Source organism: Tenrec ecaudatus, chromosome 1 (genome assembly GCF_050624435.1).
Source record: "Tenrec ecaudatus isolate mTenEca1 chromosome 1, mTenEca1.hap1, whole genome shotgun sequence".
Lineage (NCBI taxonomy): Eukaryota > Metazoa > Chordata > Mammalia > Afrosoricida > Tenrecidae > Tenrec > Tenrec ecaudatus.
In genome coordinates, this window is record NC_134530.1 from 158,596,285 (window position 1) to 158,606,902 (window position 10,618).

Here is a 10,618-nt window from a genome sequence, read left to right on the forward strand (position 1 = left end):
AAATGTTTGTATACAGTAGCTTTTTCCCCTATGCCACTTTTGCAATGCCACTATTAACAGAAAATCATTATGCTCCGGGAGATGATCCATAAGACTCTCTACCATAACTTAACAATGAGGTCGCTAAGGGGAGCAGAGGCAGATAAAAAAAACATAGATCCAGGAATGGATTTAGGGCTGTCACTAAATCCCAGCTCCAATTTGAGAACAATTTGTTCCTACATCACAGCCCTGCTCAATCCTCATCCTCAGGAAGGGAACACAGAAGATTTGGGTGCTACAGCAAAGCATGGTAAAGAAATTATATGGTGTCTGGTTATCAGATAGAATATTGTCTGGATCTTAAAGGCTTGTTTCCAACCAAGCAGCTATCTAAGTGAGATGTTAACTAAGTCCACATGGGAGACGCATACCAACATGTGAAACACTGACTATAAATTATATGATCCAAAGCCAAAGGAGGAAATCGTCTCAGAGCTTAAATTGTGAGATTCTGGTTGCAGAAGGCTATGGATGGCAGAGGGAGCACAAATACATCTGCAAGATCTACACCGGAAATCAGCCTCCCATCATTTACCACAATTGAGGGATAGGAATAAACTGGTTATCAAAGTATGGGAGAGAGATGATTATAGGAGATCAAAATGATAAAGCTGACTTGAACCATTAAAACCTTGTCACTTGATCATCCCTTTGATCCATTGGCCCTGATCTGGTTTTCCACATTGTGTGTGTGTGTGTGTGTTTCATATTGGGGTTTATCTCTGATGTATACTTCATTGTGAGTAGTCCTTATGAATTTTTGTTATATGTTGTTTGGTACATTAAACCCAACATTCATGACCCTCTAGAGACAACAAGTGGAATAAGGGTTCCTGAGGAATACAGGGAGAGATGTAGGGGGAAGGGGAGCTGATATCCAGGAGTCCAAGAACGAAGAAAATGCTTTGAAACTGATTATGGAGTGGCAATTGTACAATACTGCATGATGTGCTTGGACTACAGAGTGATATGATATCTGTATGAGCTCCCAATAAAATGGCTTTTGGGGGAAATCACCTTTCTCCTTCCTAATGCTAGTTTAAAGGAGCCACGGTGACACGGGAGTGAAAGCAAGTTCATTCCTCTCCTGATAACATACCCATGATCACCACGCCTGCTCATCTTCTTTTCTAAGGCGCAATCTGGCTATACTTCTTCGGACACAGATGTGTCGGTTCTTTTGTCAGCCCACTGTATTTTCAATACTCTTCACCAGCATCATATTTCAAACGCACTAATTATTCGATGTTTGGGCATTCGCATGCAGATGAGAAGATTGAAGACAGGAGACTGGGGTCAGGCCACCCTAGTGTTCACAGTGGCAGACCTGCTGCCCAACACTTTCAAGAATGTTGTGCAGACCATGCACCCAAAGAAGTGCTAGTTCTCTTCCATAAGGACTGATTTTTGCCCCTAATGCCCTTGCACAATCAATACAACACAAGTAAATGTTTTCTAGTATTCCCTGAATGCCCTGAAACTTGCTCCTAATTATAGAGCAGCTAAAGCAAATGGAAGAAACGATGAAGCCAAGGAGCTAAACAGACCATTTCAAAGGGTAGCTCTACAAGACGGAGCAAAATATATAATCAAACGCCAAAGACCTAGAATTAGAAAAACAAAAAGAAGAACATGTTCAGCATATCTGAAACAGAAAGAACTCGAGAAAAAATTCAAGCCTAGAGTTGCATATTGAAAGAATCCGTAGGTAAAATATTGAGCGGTGGAAAAAGGAGATGGAAAGAATGCACAGTAACAATGAGTTGCTATTTCAAAGGCAGTCTATGAGCAACAGCAGGGTGATGAAGTTGTAGCTCCACTGCAAGCCTTAGGCTTCAGGAATCGGCAGCATCCCAACGGAAAGGCTTCAACAAACGGAGGAAGCACTGGGAGCGCTTCCTCTTCTATGCCAGGAAGTGCGGAAGACCTCTGCTTGTACAGCTCACTGGAAGATATCCATCTCAAATGATAAAGCAATATCTATAATATCACATGCAGGAAAACTTGCTGAAGATCAACAACGGTCGCAGCACTGCTTGGACAGGGAGGTGTCGAGAGCACAGGGCAGATGCAGAAGAGGACATGGAACAAGGGATACCACTGCTGATGCCAGATGGATACTGGCTCAAAGCAGACAACACCAGAAAGTTGTTAGCTTGTATTTTATCGGCGATGCCAATGCATTCAACTTTGTGGACAATAACAGACTGGATGGCCTCGAGAGGAATGGGAATCTCAGAACAGTGCACTGTACTCATGAAGACCCTGATCACGGATCAAGAGACAGAGTGCAGCCAGAACAAAGGCACACTGCACAGTTTAAAATAAGTGAAGGTGTGAATCAGGGCGGTGTGCTCTCACTTATGCAATCTGTATGCTGTGCAAGTGATCAGAAGCTGGCTTATATAAAGAGCGACATCAGGATTGAGGGAAAGTTTATTACATGCAGATGGCAAGAGGAAAGTAAAAGGAAATAGAGGAAAGAACCAGGAGGCAAAGGACATTTACAAAGGCCAAAATTCAAACATATATATATTAATGTGACCAGATTTTAACATTGGTAAAATGGAACACCATTGACCAGGGGTGGGGGGAGAAGGATCTTGATTAAAAATTTGGTCTATATGGAGCAACAAATATTTTCATAGAACGAAAAAATAGTATTGTAATATTTTTAAAATTTCAATATAGGTACAATTTACAAATATAAGACATTAAAATTATGTACAGTATTACTTTATTCTTTGGCATATTTATCATTTGAGTGAATTTTTTTTAGTAGATTGCTGTCTTTTAAAAGGTCATGAAATTTTTCACAAGAATTTGTTAAATTATATTTCACACATAAATGGCTTTCAAAGTCTCAACACTTAATTGTGATTTTTCTGATGTCCAAAGTTTATTTACCGTAGAAAAAACGCGTTCAGTCTCAGCATTAGTTCCTGGTAAGGACAGCGCGTATTCCACAATTTTTAGTGTTATTGTATGGAAATGGTTTGTTTCAAAATGCTGAAATATTTCTAACCATTTGTTCTCTATTGTGATTTTTGCTGATTCCCAGGATTTAACCTTTTCCTTATCAATATATGTTTTTTAATAATGATACCTCATTTAAAAGATCATATTTTGAAATATTACTACATGGGAAAATTTGAGTAATATTATCGAATGATTTTTGTACATCATTCCAATTAAGTTCTTGTTTTAATGTAGCCCAATGAAAATGTTCAATATCACTGTCATTTACCATCCACTCTTCTAAATAATCTATGCAGTTACTATAGAACTTTTTAACGTGATTCGTGATATCTGCACGATTTATTGCACCTTGTTCTTCTACCCGGCTTATACTATTATGGATAGTTAATGGAAGAAAATGATTTTCTAACCACTTCTTGACACTGAAATTTTATATTATTAACTTCATTTGCTACTTTGATTACCAAAATTTTGTCACCTTCAATAAGTTTTATAGCATTTTGAAAAAGAGCTGCTTGATTGTGTACAAACTCGAGCCAAATTTTTAAAGATTCTTTTTCAGAAATATCTTCTAAAATTCCAGGACATTTATCCTGTGATAGAAAGTAGGATTTCAAATGATCGTATATTTTCAAATTCTTTCGACAGCTGGCAAAAGAGCTAACCGGCATGTTTTACTGTATCCAAGTATTTTCTGATATTCGACTTCCGAGTTTCACAAAATTCTTTAAGCATTTCAATGCGCACAGGGTATATATAGAAATATGACTATATTTTAATAACAATATCTGCCACATCTACAGGCAACAAATCAGCAGCTGTTTGAATGGCGTTATGTATTATGTGCGCTGCACAACCAACACCAATAATGTTTTGATTAAGGTTTTTGTTTAATTTATAAAAAAGTATTTTTGTACCTCTTCTCACTTTTCCTCCAAAAGTTGCGTTCGTGTTGTCTGCACAATATGCAATCATTTTATGTTTAAAATTTTCCCCCCAAAATATTAATAATGGAACTCAAAACTATTTCAGAAGTTTTGCCAGGCACAGAAATGAAATCTAAAATTCTAATTTTTATTCGAGTTTCCAAATCAAAAAATCTAATAATGTTTGGAAATAACTTTACATCCTTATGATTAGATGTGTCAGAATATATGGATATAAAATGAATTTTTTCTAGATTTTTGTTTAATTCTGAAAATGCATATGGGGAAAGCTCATTACCCACAATTGCCTCGGATTTTGTTCTAGCACAGGCAATATTTTTGTTGATTAACTTTTTGACAACTTGTGATGTACAGTCCATAGATCTGAAGGAATAATTGTGATTAATAGCATGAAAAGACATAAGTCCTTCTGCTACTGCTATTTCTTTTCTTCGTCTCCATAAGTTGTTTTCTGAAAAAAATTCCTGTATTTTGGAGGAAGATGCAGCAGTATTTAAATATCTTTTATGTTTCTGTGTCTCCAAGTGCTTTGAAACGTCATTTTTTTCTGCCATGCGAAATAGAAAATTCACCATTACATTTCTCCCATTTACCATGTAATGGCTTTTGGTTTTTTTAATAAAAGGAAATTCACTTCTTAGATCATCATTGAATTCGCATCCTCTTTTCTTACTCATTATGTTACAAATCTAAAAAAATAATTTAAAATTATATTATAAATTATTATATACATATTGCTTAAAAACATAGCAAGTAGATACACGATTACATGAACATATTTTATTGTTAGTTTATAAATTAAATTAATTTGATTGTTATAAAGTAACTATATATTTTTAATTATTTTAATTTTAATCCTAAATTTCTTTCTAAATAATAACAATACTAACTTGTATTAGTTTTTTCTCTGAATTTGCCGTAATGTAAGTCGTGTCACTTTCAAGGCCGGCGTTAAACTTTTTGTTGCCACTATAAAATATAAATAATATGAGTACTGTCTGCTAAATTCCAGAAAATTTATGTACTTATAAAATAAATAAATTACTTACATAAATGATCTGAATAGCTGATTTGTTGACATCACTTGTTTAACTAGCACTAGCACACAGTACAATGTGTATCATCTGAGAGACAGTTACAAAATGCTTTCATCCTTGCCAATGCCCCAAAATGCCATTGTTCATTAAGTCCAAACAATGGTGGTTGAATTCTAACAACTGATCAACAATGCAAACTTTGATAATCAGTTCTCGATAATCATTTCTCAACAATTATTGTTATTATTAAAATTTAACATTATAAAATTAACAAAAATAATATAAAATTAATATCCCCCCTTTGGTTAGGTTCATTCTTGAATATTTCATCTCTGGGGTTGCTATTGTAAGTGATATTGTTTTCTGGATATCCTTTTCAGAGTTCTCTTCATTTGTACACAGGAAGCTGATTTATTTTTGCATGTTAATCTTGTAAACACATTGCTGAATCTTCCAAATAGTCTTTGAGTTTCTACATATAGAGTCATATCATCTGAAAATAGAATGTTACTTTTTTTCCAATTTGGATGCCTTCATTTTCTTTTTGTTATCTTATCATTCTGGCTAAGATTTACAGGACAATACTGAATTGAGTAGTGATAAAGGGCATACTTGTCTGGCTCCTGTTCACAGGTACAATGAGCTTTCATGTGAGGAACTCAGTATTTATACCTGGCTAATCCATGTGGTTCCTGTTCTGTCCTCTATGGTTAATTTACTGCATCTGGGAGCACGTGCACATAAAAGTAGCCCAATTTATACATGGAAGGCTCTAAGTCTATCAGTAACAGTGATCAGTCCAAGCTCCCTGGCCACACAACACAGACCACGTACCACACCATGACTACAACGCAGACCAGCCCCTTGCAAGGGGGAATTAACCTACAAAGAAGCTGCCACACCAGCCACAACATTGGTTGGCTCAGAAATTGTCTCAAAGCAAACACAGAAGAAGCAGTGATGGAAATTGCCTCTCAGAGAAATGATGAATTTAAATGGTTAAAAAAAAGATATCTGTTTCCCTCAGGGGAGAGAGCAGCACGGTGGGTGGGGGTGGGGGAGTGTTTTCTAAGAGTAGTACTCCAGAGGTTACAGCTCATTGTAAGTAGCTGCAAGAATGGCAGGTGCGGGAACGTTGTGCTTGCCAGTTCCTGTCATCTCTCCGGGCAGCACTGGACTTGAAATGAGTGATTTCTGGTACCTAAGTCCAAGCATGCACGTGAACCCTGCACTGGCCACATGGAAGTGTATTCTTAGAGGGAAATGCAGCATGCATAGCACCTTGTCTCCTTTGCAGAAGTTAGACCTTTGAATTGAGCACAAATGTAGGGACAATGAAATACATAGGACCCTGGCTCCAGACGTCTAGCAAACATGATCTGCGCAGGGAAGAGCACTCTTTCTGCCTGGTCCCTGACTGCGCAGACTGCAGAGGCAGTGGCCAGACTGAGCTGTGAAGCCAAGCACACTTGGAGTCACTGGACCGTTAGCTGGAGCTGGCTTGTCCTCATTAATTCCTTGTAAAATTGGGACACCAGCACTTCCTCGAAAGGATCAATATGTACAGTGATTGTTATGTGGATGTCCCACCTTCCCTTGGCTGCTACAAACCTGGAGAAACAGTTTTCTACTTTACTCCTTGGTGTGAAATGAAAAATAGGAATAGTACAAGGTCGAAACTCATTTTTGCTCATTCATTCCCTATGGTTCTTGGCGTTGTTCACACAAAGATGGGACTCATAGTTGCCTAGAAATCCCAAAGCTTTTCTTTTTAGGGAAACCAGAGGGAACCCTGAGCAGGAAGAAACGAAGGTCTAAAACGTACTCTCCTTCTCCTACAGTCATAAGCCTGCAAGCCCAAGGCCCTCTTCGAGTAACTCTGGGAAAGGCATGCGGCTGGCCCTGGAGATGGCTTCCGCGTGAACTCCAAGGCATGTCCTAACTACTGACGGTGGAAGAGACCACAGCAGAACTGTCAGAGTAAGCCAGCCTCTAACAAGCTTGGGCCTGTAGGCGGAATTGTACGGTTATAATCTACAAGGATCATAGTAAAGTCATAGAGAGGAGGAGAGCTAGGAGAGAGCGTAAAATAAAGGAGTCAGACACAGTTCAGGATAGCATGCTCCCCTCGGGCCGGCCAGGATCTCACCAGTGAGGTCTGCACAGGAGAGTCTTTTCTATCGTGGGATATTCAGAGGTAGCCATGAGACATGCATATTCAGTAGTTACACTCGTCACAAGGTGGGTGGTAACCACAGTACAGTCTGTGAGCTCACAGGTGGGGAAACCCCATACCTGCATTGGGGAAGGCATGAGGGGGGATGGGTGCCGCGCTGGGAGGAGATGACCAAATAATGTCTGCTTCTACAGCGAGACAGAATCACCCCCGTGCACAGCATAGTGCACCTGGGCTTTACCTCTGACTGAACCCCAGTGGTGGCTTTCCTGCCGTGGAATAATATTAGCTTTCCAGATTCCCTCTGCTATCCCTTAGGGAATATAGTCCCATCATATTTCCTTCAGCATCAGTCTCCCACACAGGATTAGTAGACTGGTGGTGTATCCTGTAAGCTCATAGAGCAGCGTGCTCAACCCGTGGGTCACGACCCCTTTGCGGATCGAATGACCCCTTCTCAGGGTCGCCCAATTCATAACAGCAGAAAATTACAGTTATGAAGTAGCCATGAAAATCATGTTATGCTTGGGGACTCACTGCACCATGAGGAACTGTACTAAAGGGTCGAAGCATTAGGAAGGTTAAGAACCACTGTCCTAAAGGATAAAGAATACGTATAATATGTATTGATCAAACATATTATATTTATTCTTTACTTAATGATGAAAGAGTAGGAACCATTTCTGTTTAATGACAAGAATTCCAGGGCCACAAGCACAATGCTAGCTGAGTTCCCAGCTCTGATGTAAAAGATGACACGATTATTCTGCGGTGAGAGGGAGCGGGCTCTCTCCTCTATCCCCATGTCGGACCCCCGTATAAGGTTGGGGAGTTGATGACACATGGAGAATAGCCGCCTAAAAGCCCTGGGGCCTCTTCTTGGCACCGAGTTCCCAGATATGTCCAACCAGGTACAGCCTGGTGGATCTGCAGATCCTGGCTGTAGAGGCTTCTTCTATGGGCCTAAAGAAAGGTGTCACCTATGTGGATACTGCAACTTGGTGGGGGGTGAGAGATTGGGACTCCATTGTCTTTGCTGTGTTGGGGTGAACATTCTGAAATCCTGAGATGGAGGGAGCTGGAGGCTGTTCCCAGTATTCTATTGGCAGGACGCAGCTCTTGGGGGGACCTAGACACTCTGTGTTCATGAGCATTCACCTTTCCAAAGGACAACAGAGAACCAGGTTCCCCAGGATTGAGTGGGTAAAATTAAAAGGACTTCCCTGACCGGGAATCGAACCCGGGCCGCGGCGGTGAAAGCGCCGAATCCTAGCCACTAGACCACCAGGGAACGATGACAAGCTCTCTGACTTGGCTCCACCTGACACTTTGTCGCTTAGTACAGTCTTGGACGCCAGACCTCTACCCTCCTGGGCGCCTCCCTCTCCTCTGGAGAACGCCCCGAAGTTCACGGCCGGCTGGCCTTCTCCAAAAAGGTGACCCGTCGGCCTCAACCCGGCACCATGAGCCCAGTGGGCGCTCACAGGCCCTCCAGGCTGCGTCCTCTCCGCCCCCTTGGACCCCACTCAGAGGCGCGCCGGTGCGCGCAGACCGCGTGGGGACGCACAGGACCGGGACCCGGGCAGGGGGCGACGTTCTAACAAGGTGGCGCCCTGGGTGACGATGGAGCACGACCCTCTGGGATCTCCAGCCTCGGACAGGCAGGCGCCCAAGGGAGGGCCGTGCGGCTAGAAGACACTTGCAAACAGGGCCCTGGCACCCGACTCCTGACCTGCAGGTCTGCGCTGGAAAACCCGCTGCCCCTGCGCTGCCCGAGTCTTGGCTGGTGGCAGCTCCCTCCTTCCACGGGCTCAGCCCCTTCTCCTGGGGACCAGGCTTTCCCGCAGACACCACGTCGGATTCCTTAGACGGTCCTGTCTTGTTGTCCTTCAAATGTGGACGTGGGTCTACACAGTCCCTGCCTTTCCAGAGATTCTGAATCCCAACAAAACCTGATGTTTTTAAGGGAGAAACAGACGTGGGGTAAAGAAAGCTCTGAGGTTACTTGGAACGAAGGATGTCAATGCGTTTGTCTACACCAGCGGTTCCTATCCTTGGGCTCGCGACCCCTTGCGGGGTCAAACGACCCTTTCACAGGGATCGACTAAGACCATCAGGAAACACTTGCTTCCGATGGCCTTGGACACCGGGACACCGCTCCTCTCTGTGTCTCCAGGCGGGTCCGCCCACGTGCAGAGATGCCCACGGTCCCTGCGTGAGGACTGGGACCCATGCTACACCGCGCTTCAAGACAAACTCTCATTTTTGTCATGAGAAATAAATACTTCACAAAATAAAATTACTTGTTGTTTTCGTGATTAATCACCGTCCTTTAATCCTGTGCCTTTGGTAAGAATGAAAATGCATCCTGCATATCAGATATTTACATGACGATTTATAACGGCAGCAACATTATGACGTAGCAACGCAAACACTATGGTTGGGGGTCACCCCAGCGTGAGGCGCTGTCGGAAAGGTCACGGCCAGAGGAAGGTGGAGCACCATGGTCTACACAGTGAGTTGGCAGCCTGGGATCAAAGCGTGCTCCCTGAAGAGAGAGGAGGCTCGGCCGGCGGGGCACAGCGCCCCGTGGAGCCCACGTTTCCCAAGGTGAGAACGGGCTGCCAGTGTGAGTCTATCTGTCAGACGTGTGCGGACCAGTGTCCTTGTCACAGTTGCAGATGAGTTTGCCACTGTCCATCCGGGATTCGCCTGCTGGGACTCAGTGGGCATAAGGCTTACGTTGCAGGCCAGAGGAAGCAACTGGGCCTTGGGCAAGGGTAGGGCGAGGCTGCGGAAACGGTCCTTGTGCTTTTCCAAAACAAAACCACAACACGACGCACTGACCATCCGCTGATATGGATTCATGGCGGAACGGCCCTTAAGGTTCCAGTATTTGACATGTGCGTGGCAGTCGGCAACCTCATCTTTCTCCCAGGGAGCAGCGAGTGGGCTCAAACCGCAGACCTTATGGTTAGCAGCTGCGGGCGTGGCCCACTCCACTCCACCACCAGGGTTCTGGTGGGCTTTCCTCAGAGACCAGCTGTTCTGTGCGGATCCAGCAAACACTGGGCGCCGCAGAAAGGGCGCCTTCAGACGCACAGTCTTCGTTCAGAGTCAGTAGGGAAGTTGAGGTCCAGGTGGGAAGCGAGAGAAGCTTTGGCACCATCGGGAAGGAAAACCAGGGAGCACTAAGCAGGCTTGTTCGGGGCTCGCCTCCCCACAGCCAGCTGAGACTTGCGTCTGGACCCCCATCGGACCCTGTGCAGAGACAGAGCACAGATGGATGCTGGTAACCAGCAGTCTCCTCCCAAGACGATTGGGTTTGCTTTCTGGCCTCTTAGCACGCGGTATTAGACCCGTGGTTTCTTTTTTTCTTTTTTCACATGTGGCTTCTTAGGAGGGTGTAGACGACATTATTTTCAAGAAAAGAATCT

The 10,618-nt window shown here is 43.3% G+C and overlaps 1 non-coding gene across 1 annotated transcript; it reads right to left on the minus strand.

Moving 5' to 3' along the window:
* Positions 1–8,400: 8,400 nt before the first annotated feature.
* TRNAE-UUC (transfer RNA glutamic acid (anticodon UUC)) lies at positions 8,401–8,472 on the minus strand. The gene has a single exon. It is a non-coding gene; the product is annotated as a tRNA-Glu (tRNA).
* Between the last annotated feature and the right edge of the window lie 2,146 nt (positions 8,473–10,618).